Raw genomic sequence first — 15,861 nt, forward strand, 5'->3', positions numbered from 1 at the left:
GCCAGAGGACGAGGACGCGGGCCAGAGGAAGAGGTATGGAGGACACAGGCCAAAAGAAAGAGGTATGGAGGACGCGGGCCAGAGAACGAGGTATAGAGGATGCGGGCCAAAAGAACGAGGTATGGAGGATGCGGGCCAAAAGAATGAGGTATGGAGGACGCGGAGCAGAGGACGAGGACACGGGCCAAAAGGACCAGGCTGGGAGGACGCGGGCTAAAAAGGACGAGGTATGGAGGACGCGGGCCAGAGGACTAGGTATGGCGGACGCGGGCCAAAAGGACGAGGTATGGAGGATGGGGGCCAAAAGGATGAGGTATGGAGGACGCGGGCCAAAAAGGACGAGGTATGGAGGACGCGGGCCAAAAGAAAGAGGTATGGAGGACGCGGGCTAAAAATCACGAGGTATGGAGGACGTGGGCCAAAAGGGACGAGGTATGGAGGACATGGGGCAGAGGACGAGGTATGGAGGACAGGGCCCAAAAGGACGAGGTATGGAGAACACGGGCCAAAAAGGACGAGGTGTGGAGAACGCGGGCCAAAAGGGACGAGGTATGGAGGACGCGGGCCAAAAGGGACGAGGGCCAGAGGATGAGGTATGGAGGACGGGAGCCAAAAAGACGATGTATGGAGGATGTGGGCCAAAAGGACGAGGTATGGAGGACGCGGGCCAAAAGGGACAAGGTATGGGAGACGCCGGCCAAAAGGGACGAGGTATGGTGGACGCGGGCCAAAAGTGACGAGGTATGGAAGACACGGGCCAGAGGACAAGGACGCAGGCCAAAAGGACGAGGCATGGAGGATGCGGGACAGAGGACGAGGACATGGGCCAGAGGAAGAGGACGCGGGCCAGAGGACGAGGACGCGGGCCAAAAGGACGAGGTATGGAGGACGCGGGCCAGAGGACCACGTATGAAGGATGCAGGCCAAAGGACGAGGTATGGAGGACGCGGGCCAGGGGACGAGGGCCAAAAGGACGAGGTAAGGAGGACACGGGCCAGAGGACCTCTTATGAAGGATGCAGGTCAAAGGACGAGGTATGGAGGACGCGGGCCAAAAGAACGAGGTATGGAGGACGAGGACGCGGGCCAGAGGAAGAGGTATCATAGAATCATAGAATCATAGAATGGTAGAGTTGGAAGGGACCTCCTGGGTCATCTGGTCCAACCCCCTGCTCAAAGCAGGATTCACTAGATCATCTCAGACAGATGTCTGTCCAGCCTCTGTTTGAAGACGTCCATTGAAGGGGAACTCACCACCTCTCATGGCAGCCTGTTCCACTCATTAATCACCCTAACTGTCAAAAAGTTTTTTCTAATATCTAATCTGTGTCTCCTCCCATTTAGTTTCATCCCATTGCTTCTAGTCTTTCCTTGTGCAAATGAGAATAAAGATGATCCTTCTACAATGTGACAGCCCTTGACATATTTGTAGACAGCTATTAAGTCTCCTCTCAGTCTTCTTTTTTGCAAGCTAAACATTCCCAAATCCTGCAACCGTTCCTCATAGGACATGATTTGCAGACCAGTCACCATTCTGGTATGGAGGTATGGAGGACACAGGCCAAAAGAACGAGGTATGGAGAACGCAGGTCAAAAGGACGAGGTATGAAGGACGCATGCCAAAAGAACTAGGTATGGAGGACGCGGGCCAAAAGAACGAGGTATGGGGGACGCGGGCCAAAAGAACGAGGTATGGAGGATGCGGAGCAGAGGATGAGGACACGAGCCAAAAGGACGAGGTATGGAGGACGCGGGCTAAAAAGAACGAGGTATGGAGGACACGGGCCAGGGGACGAGGCCGCGGGCCAGAGGACTAGGTATGGAGCATGCGGGCCAAAAGGACGAGGTATGGAGGACGCTGGCCAAAAAACACGAGCACGCGGGCCAGAAGACGAGGTATGCAGGACGGGGGCCAAAAGGATGAGGTATGGAGGACGCGGGCCAAAAAGGACGAGGTATGGAGGACGCGGGCCAAAAGAAAGAGGTATGGAGGACGCGGGCCAAAAGGGACGAGGTATGGAGGACGTGAGGCAGAGGAAGAGGTATGTAGGACAGGGGCCAAAAGGACGAGGTATGGAGGACGGGGGCCAAAAAGGACGAGGTATGGAGAACACGGGCCAAAAAGGACGAGGTGTGGAGGACGCGGGCCAAAAGGGACGAGGTATGGAGGACGCGGGCCAAAAGGGACGAGGGCCAGAGAACGAGGTATGGAGGACGGGGGCCAAAAAGACGATGTATGGAGGATGTGGGCCAAAAGGACGAGGTATGGAGGACGTGGGCCAAAAGGACGAGGTATGGAGGACGCCGGCCAAAAGGGGCGAGGTATGGGGGACGCGGGCCAGAGGACAAGGACGCAGGCCAAAAGGACGAGGTATGGAGGACGTGGGCCAGACCACGAGGACGCGGGCCAGAGGACGAGGACGCGGGCCAAAAGGACGAGGTATGGAGGACGCGGGCCAAAAGAACGAGGTATGGAGGACGCGGGCCAAAAGAACGAGGACGCAGGCCAAAAGAACGAGGGATGGAGGACGCGGGCCAAAAAGAAAAGGTATAGAAAACGCAAGCCTAAAAGATAAGGTATGGAGGACGCGGGCCAGAGGATGAGGGCCAGTGGACGAGGTATGGAGGACACGGGCCAAAAGGACGAGGTATGGAGGACGCGGGCCAAAAGGACGAGGTATGGAGGACGTGGGTGAAAAGGACGAGGTATGGAGGACGAGGGCCAAAAGGGACGAGGTATGGAGGACGCGGGCCAGAGGACGAGGACGCGGGCCAAAGGGACAAGGTACGGAGGACGGGGGCCAAAAAGTACGAGGAAAGGAGGACGCGGGCCAAAAGAACGAAGTATGTAGGACGCGGGCCAGAGGACGAGGACGCGGGCCAGGGGACGAGGTATGGAGAACGCAGGCCAAAAGGACGAGGTATGGAGGACGCGGGCCAAAAGGACGAGGTATGGAGGATGCGGGCCAGAGGACAAGGTATGGAGGACACGGTCCAAAAGGACGAGGTATGGAGGACGAGGGCCAAAAGAGTGAGGGCCAGAGGACGAGGTATGGAGGACGGGGGCAAAAAAGACGATGTATGGAGGACGTGGGCCAAAAGGACGAGGTATGGAGGACGCGGGCCAAAAGGGACGAAGTATGGGTGACGCCAGCCAAAAGGGACGAGGTATGGGGGACGCGGGCCAAAAGTGACGAGGTATGGAAGACATGGGCCAGAGGACAAGGACGCAGGCCAAAAGGACGAAGTATGGAGGACGTGGGCCAAAAGAACGAGGTATGGAGGACGCGGGCAAAAATAACGAGGTATGGAGGACGCGGGCCAAAAGAAGGAGGTATGGAGGACGCGGGCCAAAAGAACGAGGTACGGAGGATGCGGGCCAAAAGAACGAGGATGTGGGCCAAAAGAACGAGGATGCGGGCCAGAGGACGAGGTATGGAGAACGCGGGCCAAAAGGACGAAGTATGGAGGACGCGGGCCAAAAGGACGAGGTATGGAGGACGCGGGCTAAAAGGACAATGTATGGAGGATGCGGGCTAAAAGGACGACGTATGAAGGATGCGGGCCAAAAGGACGAGGTAAAGAGGACGCGGCCACAGAACGAGGACAAGGGCCAAAAGGACGAGGTAAAGAGGACGCGGGCCAGAGGACCAGGTATGGAGGACGCATGCCAATGGACGAGGTATGGAGAACGAGGGCCAAAAGAACGAGGTATGGAGGACGATGGCCAAAAGTACGAGGTATTAAGGACGCGGGCGAAAAGAACGAGGTATGTAGGACGCGGGCCAGTGTACGAGTATGCGGGCCAGAGGATAAGGTATGGAGGACGCGGGCCAAAAGGACGAGGTATGAAGGACGCGGGCCAAAAGGACGACGTATGGAGTACGCGGGCCACAAGATGAGGACGAGGGCCAAAAGGACGAGGTAAAGAGGACGCGCACCAGAGGACCAGTTATGGAGGACGCATGCCAAAGGACGAGGTATGGAGGACGAGGGCCAAAAGAATGAGGTATGGAGGATGAGGGCCAAAAGAACGAGGTATGGAGGATGCGGGCAAAAAGAACGAGGTATGGAAGACGCGCTTCAAAAGGATGAGGTATGGAGGACGCGGGCCAAGAGAACGAGGTATGGAGGACGCGGGCCAAAAGAACGAGGGCCAGAGGACGAGGTATGGAGGACTCGGGCCAAAAATATGATGTATGGAGGACGTCGGTCAAAAGGACGAGGTATGGAGGACGCGGGCCAAAAGGGACGAGGTATGGGGGATGCCGGCCAAAAGGGACGAGGTATGGGGGACGCGGGCCAAAAGTGACGAGGTATGGAAGACACGGGCCAGAGGATGAGGACTCAGGCCAGAAGGACGAGGTATGGAAGAATCGGGTCAGAGGATGAGGACGCGGGCGAGAGGACGAGGGCCAAAAGAACAAGGTATGGAGGACGCGGGCCAAAAGGTCGAGGTATGGAGGACGTGGGCCCAAAGGTCGAGGTATGGAGGACGCGGGTCAAAAGGACGAGGTATGGAGGACGCGGGTCAAAAGGACGAGGTATGGGGGACGCGGGCCTCAGGACGAGGACGAGGGCCAAAAGAACGAGGTATGGAGGACGCGGGCCTAAAGAATGAGGTATGGAGAACGCTGGCCAAAGGAACGAGGTATGGAGGACGCGGGCCTAAAGAATGAGGTATGGAGAACGCTGGCCAAAAGAATGAGGTATGGAGGACTTGGGCCAAAAGAACGAGGATGCGGGCCAAAAGAACGAGGACGCGGGCCAGAGGACGAGGTATGGAAAACGTGAGCAAAAAGGACGAGGTAGGGAAAACGTGAGCCAAAAGGACGAGGTATGGAGGACGCGGGTCAGAGGACGAGGTATGGAGGACACGGGCCAAAAGGATGAGGTATGGAGGACGCGGGCCAAAAGGAGGAGGTATGGAGGACGTGGGTGAAAAGGACGAGGTATGGAGGACGCGGGCCAAAAGGATGAGGTATGGAGGACGCGGGCCAAAAGGACGAGGTAAGGAGGACGCGGGCCAAAAGGACGAGGTATGGAGGACGCGGACCAAAAGGACGAGGTATGGAGGACGCGGGCCACAGGACGAGGACGAGGGCCAAAAGGACGAGGTAAAGAGGACGCGGGCCAGAGGTCCAGGTATGGAGGACACATGCCAAAGGACGAGGTATGGAGGCCGAGGGCCAAAAAAACGAGGTATGGAGGCCGAGGGCGAAAAGAACGAGGTATTAAGGACGCGGGCAAAAAGAACGAGGTATGTAGGATTCGGGCCAGAGGACGAGGTATGGAGGACGCGGGCCAAAAGGACGAGGTACGGAGGACTCGGGCCACAAGACGAGGACATGGGGCAAAAGGACGAGGTAAAGAGGACGCGGGCCAGAGGACCAGTTATGGAGCACGCATGCCAAAGGACGAGGTATGGAGGACGAGGGTCAAAAGAACGAGGTATGGAGGACGAGGGCCAAAAGAACAGGGTATGGAGGACGCGGTTCAAAAGGACGAGGTATGGAGGACGCAGGCCAAGAGAACGAGGTATGGAGGTCGCGAGCCAAAAGAAGGAGGGCCAGAGGACGAGGTATGGAGGACGCGGGCCAAAAAGACGAGGTATGGAGGACGCGGGCCAAAAAGGACGAGGTATGGAGCACGCGGGCCAAAAGGACGAGGCATGGAGGACACGGGCAAAGGACGAGGTATGGAGGACGCGGGCCAGAGGACGAGGGCCAAAAAGGACGAGATATGGAGAACGCGGGCTAGAGGACCAGGTATGGAGGACGCGGGCCAGAGGACCAGGTATGGAGGACGCGGGCCAGAGGACCAGGTATGGAGGACGTGGGACAGAGGACCAGGTATGGAGGACGTGAGCCAAAAGGACAAGGTATGGAGGACGTGGGCCAAAAGGATGACTTATGGAGGACGCCGGCCAAAAAGGACGAGGTATGGAGTACGCGGGCCAAAAGAACGAGGTATGGAGGACGCGGGCCAGAGGACGAGGACGTGGGCCAGAGGACGAGGTATGGAGGACGCGGGCCTAAAGGGACGAGGTATGGAGGACACGGGCCAAAAGGACGAGGACGCGAGCAGGAGGACGAGGTATGGAGGATGCGGGCCAGAGGACGAGGACGCAGGCCAAAAGGGACGAGGTGTGGAGGACGCGGGCCAAAAGGACGGGGTGTGGAGGACGCAGGACAAAAGAACCAGGTATGGAGGACGCGTGCCTGAGGACCAGGTATGGAGGACGCGGGCCAAAAAGGACCAGGTATGGAGGACGCGGGCCAATAGGACCTGGTATGGATGACGTGCGCCAAAAAGGACCAGGTATGGAGGACGCGGGCCAAAAGGACCAGGTATGGAGGACGCGGGCCAAAAGGACCAGGTATGGAGGACGCGGGCCAGAAAACCAGGTATGGAGGACGCGGGCCAAAGAACGAGGACGCGGGCCAGAGGACGAGGACGCGGGCCCGAAAGGACGAGGTATGAAGGATGCGGGCCAGAAAAGGACGCGGGCCAGAAAAGGACGCGGGCCAAAAAGGACCAGGTATGGAGGACGCGGGCCAGAAAAGGACGCGGTATGGAGGACGTGGGCCAGAGGACGAGGACGCAGGCTAGAAGACGAGGACGTGGGCCAAAGGTCGAGGTATGGAGGACGCGGGCAAAAAGGACGAGGTATGGAGGACGCGGGACAGGGGACCAGGTATGGAGGATGCGGGCCAAAAGAATGAGGTAAGGAGGACACGGGCCAGAAGACGAGGTTGCGGGCCAGAGAAAGAGGTATGGAGACGCAGGCCAAAAGGACGTGGGCTAGGGGACCAGGTATGGAGGACTCGGGCCAGGGGACCAGGTATGGAGGATGCGGGCCAAAAGAACGAGGTAAGGAGGACGCGGGCCAGAGGACGAGGATACGGGCCAGAGGACGAGGTATGGAGGACGCGGGCCAAAATGGACGAGGTATGGAGGACACAGGCCAAAAGGACAAGGACGCGGGCCAAAGGACGAGGTATGGAGGACGCGGGCCAAAAGGACGAGGTGTGGAGGACAAGGGCCAAAAAGGACGAGGTCTGGAGGACGCGGGCCAGAGGACCACGTATGAAGGATGCAGGCGAAAGGACGAGGTACGGAGGACGAGGCCAGAGAACGAGGGCCAAAAGGACGAGGTAAGGAGGACGCGGACCAGAGCACTTCTTATGAAGGATGCAGGTCAAAGGACGAGGTATGGAGGACGCGGGCCAAAAAGGACGAGGTATGGAGGACGCGGGCCAAAAGAACGAGGTATGGAAGACGCGGGCCAAAAGAACGAATTATGGAGGACGCGGGCCAGAGGACGAGGACGCGGGCCAGAGGAAGAGGTATGGAGGACACAGGCCAAAAGAAAGAGGTATGGAGGACGCGGGCCAGAGAACGAGGTATAGAGGATGCGGGCCAAAAGAACGAGGTATGGAGGATGCGGGCCAAAAGAATGAGGTATGGAGGACGCGGAGCAGAGGACGAGGACACGGGCCAAAAGGACCAGGCTGGGAGGACGCGGGCTAAAAAGGACGAGGTATGGAGGACGCGGGCCAGAGGACGAGGACGCGGGCCAGAGGACTAGGTATGGCGGACGCGGGCCAAAAGGACGAGGTATGGAGGATGGGGGCCAAAAGGATGAGGTATGGAGGACGCGGGCCAAAAAGGACGAGGTATGGAGGACGCGGGCCAAAAGAAAGAGGTATGGAGGACGCGGGCTAAAAATCACGAGGTATGGAGGACGTGGGCCAAAAGGGACGAGGTATGGAGGACATGGGGCAGAGGACGAGGTATGGAGGACAGGGCCCAAAAGGACGAGGTATGGAGAACACGGGCCAAAAAGGACGAGGTGTGGAGAACGCGGGCCAAAAGGGACGAGGTATGGAGGACGCGGGCCAAAAGGGACGAGGGCCAGAGGATGAGGTATGGAGGACGGGAGCCAAAAAGACGATGTATGGAGGATGTGGGCCAAAAGGACGAGGTATGGAGGACGCGGGCCAAAAGGGACAAGGTATGCGAGACGCCGGCCAAAAGGGACGAGGTATGGTGGACGCGGGCCAAAAGTGACGAGGTATGGAAGACACGGGCCAGAGGACAAGGACGCAGGCCAAAAGGACGAGGCATGGAGGATGCGGGACAGAGGACGAGGACATGGGCCAGAGGAAGAGGACGCGGGCCAAAAGGACGAGGTATGGAGGACGCGGGCCAGAGGACCACGTATGAAGGATGCAGGCCAAAGGACGAGGTATGGAGGACGCGGGCCAGGGGACGAGGGCCAAAGGGACGAGGTACGGAGGACGCGGGCCAAAAAGGACGAGCTATGGAGTACGCGGGCCAAAAATGATGAAGTATGGAGGACGTGGGCCAAAAGGACGAGGTATGGAGGACACGGGCCAAAAGGACGAGGTATGGAGGACGCGGGCCAAAAAGAACGAGGACGCGGGCCAGAGGACGAGGTATGGAGGACGGGGGCCAAAAGAACGAGGTATGGAGGACGCGTGCTAAAAGAATGAGGCATGGAGGAGTCGGGCCAAAAGAATGAGATATGGAGGACGCGGGCCAAAAGAACGAGGTATGGAGGACGCGGGCCAAAAGAACGAGGACGCGGGCCAAAAGACCGAGGAATGGAGGACGCGGGCCAAAAAGACATGGTATGGAAAACGCGAGCCAAAAAGACAAGGTATGAAGGACGCGGGACAGAGGACGAGGGCCAGAGGACGAGGTATGGAGGACGCGGGCCAAAAGGACGAGGTATGGAGGACAAGGGCCAAAAAGGACGAGGTCTGGAGGACGCGGGCCAGAGGACCACGTATGAAGGATGCAGGCGAAAGGACGAGGTACGGAGGACGAGGCCAGAGAACGAGGGCCAAAAGGACGAGGTAAGGAGGACGCGGACCAGAGCACTTCTTATGAAGGATGCAGGTCAAAGGACGAGGTATGGAGGACGCGGGCCAAAAAGGACGAGGTATGGAGGACGCGGGCCAAAAGAACGAGGTATGGAAGACGCGGGCCAAAAGAACGAAGTATGGAGGACGCGGGCCAGAGGACGAGGACGCGGGCCAGAGGAAGAGGTATGGAGGACACAGGCCAAAAGAAAGAGGTATGGAGGACGCGGGCCAGAGAACGAGGTATAGAGGATGCGGGCCAAAAGAACGAGGTATGGAGGATGAGGGCCAAAAGAATGAGGTATGGAGGACGCGGAGCAGAGGACGAGGACACGGGCCAAAAGGACCAGGCTGGGAGGACGCGGGCCAAAAAGGACGAGGTATGGAGGACGCGGGCCAAAAGAATTAGGTATGGAGGGCGCGGGCCAAAAAGGACGAGGTATGGAGGACGCGGGCCAGAAAGGACGAGGTATGGAGGACGCGGGCCAAAAGAACGAGATATGGAGGCGCGGGCCAAAAAGGACAAGGTATGGAGGACGAGGGGCCAAAAGGGACGAGGTATGGAGGATGTGGGCCAGAGGACGAGGACGCGGGCCAGAGGACGAGGACGCGGGCCCAAAAGGACAGGGTATGGAGGACGAGGGGCCAAAAGGGACGAGGAATGGAGGATGTGGGCCAGAGGACGAGGTATGGAGGACAGGGGCCAAAAGGATGAGGTATGGAGGACAAGGGCCAAAAAGGACGAGGTATGGAGGACGCTGGCCAAAAAGGACGAGGTATGGAGGACGCTGGCCAAAAAGGACGAGGTATGAAGGACGCGGGCCAAAAGGGACGAGGTATGAAGGACGCGGGCCAAAAGGGACGAGGTATGGAGGACGCGGGCCAGAGGACGCGGGCCAAAGGGACGAGGTACGGAGGACGCGGGCCAAAAAGGACGAGCTATGGAGTACGCGGGCCAAAAATGATGAAGTATGGAGGACGTGGGCCAAAAGGACGAGGTATGGAGGACACGGGCCAAAAGGACGAGGTATGGAGGACGCTGGCCAAAAAGAACGAGGACGCGGGCCAGAGGACGAGGTATGGAGGACGGGGGCCAAAAGAACGAGGTATGGAGGACGCGTGCTAAAAGAATGAGGCATGGAGGAGTCGGGCCAAAAGAACGAGATATGGAGGACGCGGGCCAAAAGAACGAGGTATGGAGGACGCGGGCCAAAAGAACGAGGACGCGGGCCAAAAGACCGAGGAATGGAGGACGCGGGCCAAAAAGACATGGTATGGAAAACGCGAGCCAAAAAGACAAGGTATGAAGGACGCGGGACAGAGGACGAGGGCCAGAGGACGAGGTATGGAGGACGCGGGCCAAAAGGACGAGGTATGGAGGACAAGGGCCAAAAAGGACGAGGTCTGGAGGACGCGGGCCAGAGGACCACGTATGAAGGATGCAGGCGAAAGGACGAGGTACGGAGGACGAGGCCAGAGAACGAGGGCCAAAAGGACGAGGTAAGGAGGACGTGGACCAGAGCACTTCTTATGAAGGATGCAGGTCAAAGGACGAGGTATGGAGGACGCGGGCCAAAAAGGACGAGGTATGGAGGACGCGGGCCAAAAGAACGAGGTATGGAAGACGCGGGCCAAAAGAACGAAGTATGGAGGACGCGGGCCAGAGGACGAGGACGCGGGCCAGAGGAAGAGGTATGGAGGACACAGGCCAAAAGAAAGAGGTATGGAGGACGCGGGCCAGAGAACGAGGTATAGAGGATGCGGGCCAAAAGAACGAGGTATGGAGGATGCGGGCCAAAAGAATGAGGTATGGAGGACGCGGAGCAGAGGACGAGGACACGGGCCAAAAGGACCAGGCTGGGAGGACGCGGGCTAAAAAGGACGAGGTATGGAGGACGCGGGCCAGAGGACTAGGTATGGCGGACGCGGGCCAAAAGGACGAGGTATGGAGGATGGGGGCCAAAAGGATGAGGTATGGAGGACGCGGGCCAAAAAGGACGAGGTATGGAGGACGCGGGCCAAAAGAAAGAGGTATGGAGGACGCGGGCTAAAAATCACGAGGTATGGAGGACGTGGGCCAAAAGGGACGAGGTATGGAGGACATGGGGCAGAGGACGAGGTATGGAGGACAGGGCCCAAAAGGACGAGGTATGGAGAACACGGGCCAAAAAGGACGAGGTGTGGAGAACGCGGGCCAAAAGGGACGAGGTATGGAGGACGCGGGCCAAAAGGGACGAGGGCCAGAGGATGAGGTATGGAGGACGGGAGCCAAAAAGACGATGTATGGAGGATGTGGGCCAAAAGGACGAGGTATGGAGGACGCGGGCCAAAAGGGACAAGGTATGGGAGACGCCGGCCAAAAGGGACGAGGTATGGTGGACGCGGGCCAAAAGTGACGAGGTATGGAAGACACGGGCCAGAGGACAAGGACGCAGGCCAAAAGGACGAGGCATGGAGGATGCGGGACAGAGGACGAGGACATGGGCCAGAGGAAGAGGACGCGGGCCAGAGGACGAGGACGCGGGCCAAAAGGACGAGGTATGGAGGACGCGGGCCAGAGGACCACGTATGAAGGATGCAGGCCAAAGGACGAGGTATGGAGGACGCGGGCCAGGGGACGAGGGCCAAAAGGACGAGGTAAGGAGGACACGGGCCAGAGGACCTCTTATGAAGGATGCAGGTCAAAGGACGAGGTATGGAGGACGCGGGCCAAAAGAACGAGGTATGGAGGACGAGGACGCGGGCCAGAGGAAGAGGTATCATAGAATCATAGAATCATAGAATGGTAGAGTTGGAAGGGACCTCCTGGGTCATCTGGTCCAACCCCCTGCTCAAAGCAGGATTCACTAGATCATCTCAGACAGATGTCTGTCCAGCCTCTGTTTGAAGACGTCCATTGAAGGGGAACTCACCACCTCTCATGGCAGCCTGTTCCACTCATTAATCACCCTAACTGTCAAAAAGTTTTTTCTAATATCTAATCTGTGTCTCCTCCCATTTAGTTTCATCCCATTGCTTCTAGTCTTTCCTTGTGCAAATGAGAATAAAGATGATCCTTCTACAATGTGACAGCCCTTGACATATTTGTAGACAGCTATTAAGTCTCCTCTCAGTCTTCTTTTTTGCAAGCTAAACATTCCCAAATCCTGCAACCGTTCCTCATAGGACATGATTTGCAGACCAGTCACCATTCTGGTATGGAGGTATGGAGGACACAGGCCAAAAGAACGAGGTATGGAGAACGCAGGTCAAAAGGACGAGGTATGAAGGACGCATGCCAAAAGAACTAGGTATGGAGGACGCGGGCCAAAAGAACGAGGTATGGGGGACGCGGGCCAAAAGAACGAGGTATGGAGGATGCGGAGCAGAGGATGAGGACACGAGCCAAAAGGACGAGGTATGGAGGACGCGGGCTAAAAAGAACGAGGTATGGAGGACACGGGCCAGGGGACGAGGCCGCGGGCCAGAGGACTAGGTATGGAGCATGCGGGCCAAAAGGACGAGGTATGGAGGACGCTGGCCAAAAAACACGAGCACGCGGGCCAGAAGACGAGGTATGCAGGACGGGGGCCAAAAGGATGAGGTATGGAGGACGCGGGCCAAAAAGGACGAGGTATGGAGGACGCGGGCCAAAAGAAAGAGGTATGGAGGACGCGGGCCAAAAGGGACGAGGTATGGAGGACGTGAGGCAGAGGAAGAGGTATGTAGGACAGGGGCCAAAAGGACGAGGTATGGAGGACGGGGGCCAAAAAGGACGAGGTATGGAGAACACGGGCCAAAAAGGACGAGGTGTGGAGGACGCGGGCCAAAAGGGACGAGGTATGGAGGACGCGGGCCAAAAGGGACGAGGGCCAGAGAACGAGGTATGGAGGACGGGGGCCAAAAAGACGATGTATGGAGGATGTGGGCCAAAAGGACGAGGTATGGAGGACGTGGGCCAAAAGGACGAGGTATGGAGGACGCCGGCCAAAAGGGGCGAGGTATGGGGGACGCGGGCCAGAGGACAAGGACGCAGGCCAAAAGGACGAGGTATGGAGGACGTGGGCCAGACCACGAGGACGCGGGCCAGAGGACGAGGACGCGGGCCAAAAGGACGAGGTATGGAGGACGCGGGCCAAAAGAACGAGGTATGGAGGACGCGGGCCAAAAGAACGAGGACGCAGGCCAAAAGAACGAGGGATGGAGGACGCGGGCCAAAAAGAAAAGGTATGGAAAACGCAAGCCTAAAAGATAAGGTATGGAGGACGCGGGCCAGAGGATGAGGGCCAGTGGACGAGGTATGGAGGACACGGGCCAAAAGGACGAGGTATGGAGGACGCGGGCCAAAAGGACGAGGTATGGAGGACGTGGGTGAAAAGGACGAGGTATGGAGGACGAGGGCCAAAAGGACGAGGTATGGAGGACGCGGGCCAAAAGGGACGAGGTATGGAGGACGCGGGCCAGAGGACGAGGACGCGGGCCAAAGGGACAAGGTACGGAGGACGGGGGCCAAAAAGTACGAGGAAAGGAGGACGCGGGCCAAAAGAACGAAGTATGTAGGACGCGGGCCAGAGGACGAGGACGCGGGCCAGGGGACGAGGTATGGAGAACGCAGGCCAAAAGGACGAGGTATGGAGGACGCGGGCCAAAAGGACGAGGTATGGAGGATGCGGGCCAGAGGACAAGGTATGGAGGACACGGTCCAAAAGGACGAGGTATGGAGGACGAGGGCCAAAAGAGTGAGGGCCAGAGGACGAGGTATGGAGGACGGGGGCAAAAAAGACGATGTATGGAGGACGTGGGCCAAAAGGACGAGGTATGGAGGACGCGGGCCAAAAGGGACGAAGTATGGGTGACGCCAGCCAAAAGGGACGAGGTATGGGGGACGCGGGCCAAAAGTGACGAGGTATGGAAGACATGGGCCAGAGGACAAGGACGCAGGCCAAAAGGACGAAGTATGGAGGACGTGGGCCAAAAGAACGAGGTATGGAGGACGCGGGCAAAAATAACGAGGTATGGAGGACGCGGGCCAAAAGAAGGAGGTATGGAGGACGCGGGCCAAAAGAACGAGGTACGGAGGATGCGGGCCAAAAGAACGAGGATGTGGGCCAAAAGAACGAGGATGCGGGCCAGAGGACGAGGTATGGAGAACGCGGGCCAAAAGGACGAAGTATGGAGGACGCGGGCCAAAAGGACGAGGTATGGAGGACGCGGGCTAAAAGGACAATGTATGGAGGATGCGGGCTAAAAGGACGACGTATGAAGGATGCGGGCCAAAAGGACGAGGTAAAGAGGACGCGGCCACAGAACGAGGACAAGGGCCAAAAGGACGAGGTAAAGAGGACGCGGGCCAGAGGACCAGGTATGGAGGACGCATGCCAATGGACGAGGTATGGAGAACGAGGGCCAAAAGAACGAGGTATGGAGGACGATGGCCAAAAGTACGAGGTATTAAGGACGCGGGCGAAAAGAACGAGGTATGTAGGACGCGGGCCAGTGTACGAGTATGCGGGCCAGAGGATAAGGTATGGAGGACGCGGGCCAAAAGGACGAGGTATGAAGGACGCGGGCCAAAAGGACGACGTATGGAGTACGCGGGCCACAAGATGAGGACGAGGGCCAAAAGGACGAGGTAAAGAGGACGCGCACCAGAGGACCAGTTATGGAGGACGCATGCCAAAGGACGAGGTATGGAGGACGAGGGCCAAAAGAATGAGGTATGGAGGATGAGGGCCAAAAGAACGAGGTATGGAGGATGCGGGCAAAAAGAACGAGGTATGGAAGACGCGCTTCAAAAGGATGAGGTATGGAGGACGCGGGCCAAGAGAACGAGGTATGGAGGACGCGGGCCAAAAGAACGAGGGCCAGAGGACGAGGTATGGAGGACTCGGGCCAAAAATATGATGTATGGAGGACGTCGGTCAAAAGGACGAGGTATGGAGGACGCGGGCCAAAAGGGACGAGGTATGGGGGATGCCGGCCAAAAGGGACGAGGTATGGGGGACGCGGGCCAAAAGTGACGAGGTATGGAAGACACGGGCCAGAGGATGAGGACTCAGGCCAGAAGGACGAGGTATGGAAGAATCGGGTCAGAGGATGAGGACGCGGGCGAGAGGACGAGGGCCAAAAGAACAAGGTATGGAGGACGCGGGCCAAAAGGTCGAGGTATGGAGGACGTGGGCCCAAAGGTCGAGGTATGGAGGACGCGGGTCAAAAGGACGAGGTATGGAGGACGCGGGTCAAAAGGACGAGGTATGGGGGACGCGGGCCTCAGGACGAGGACGAGGGCCAAAAGAACGAGGTATGGAGGACGCGGGCCTAAAGAATGAGGTATGGAGAACGCTGGCCAAAGGAACGAGGTATGGAGGACGCGGGCCTAAAGAATGAGGTATGGAGAACGCTGGCCAAAAGAATGAGGTATGGAGGACTTGGGCCAAAAGAACGAGGATGCGGGCCAAAAGAACGAGGACGCGGGCCAGAGGACGAGGTATGGAAAACGTGAGCAAAAAGGACGAGGTAGGGAAAACGTGAGCCAAAAGGACGAGGTATGGAGGACGCGGGTCAGAGGACGAGGTATGGAGGACACGGGCCAAAAGGATGAGGTATGGAGGACGCGGGCCAAAAGGACGAGGTACGGAGGACTCGGGCCACAAGACGAGGACATGGGGCAAAAGGACGAGGTAAAGAGGACGCGGGCCAGAGGACCAGTTATGGAGCACGCATGCCAAAGGACGAGGTATGGAGGACGAGGGTCAAAAGAACGAGGTATGGAGGACGAGGGCCAAAAGAACAGGGTATGGAGGACGCGGTTCAAAAGGACGAGGTATGGAGGACGCAGGCCAAGAGAACGAGGTATGGAGGTCGCGAGCCAAAAGAAGGAGGGCCAGAGGACGAGGTATGGAGGACGCGGGCCAAAAAGACGAGGTATGGAGGACGCGGGCCAAAAAGGACGAGGTATGGAGCACGCGGGCCAAAAGGACGAGGCATGGAGG

The sequence above is a fragment of the Phyllobates terribilis genome, unplaced genomic scaffold, assembly GCF_046119375.1.
Source record: "Phyllobates terribilis strain yellow unplaced genomic scaffold, ASM4611937v1 Scaffold_2__4_contigs__length_985480577, whole genome shotgun sequence".
In the NCBI taxonomy this organism is placed as follows: Eukaryota; Metazoa; Chordata; class Amphibia; order Anura; family Dendrobatidae; genus Phyllobates; species Phyllobates terribilis.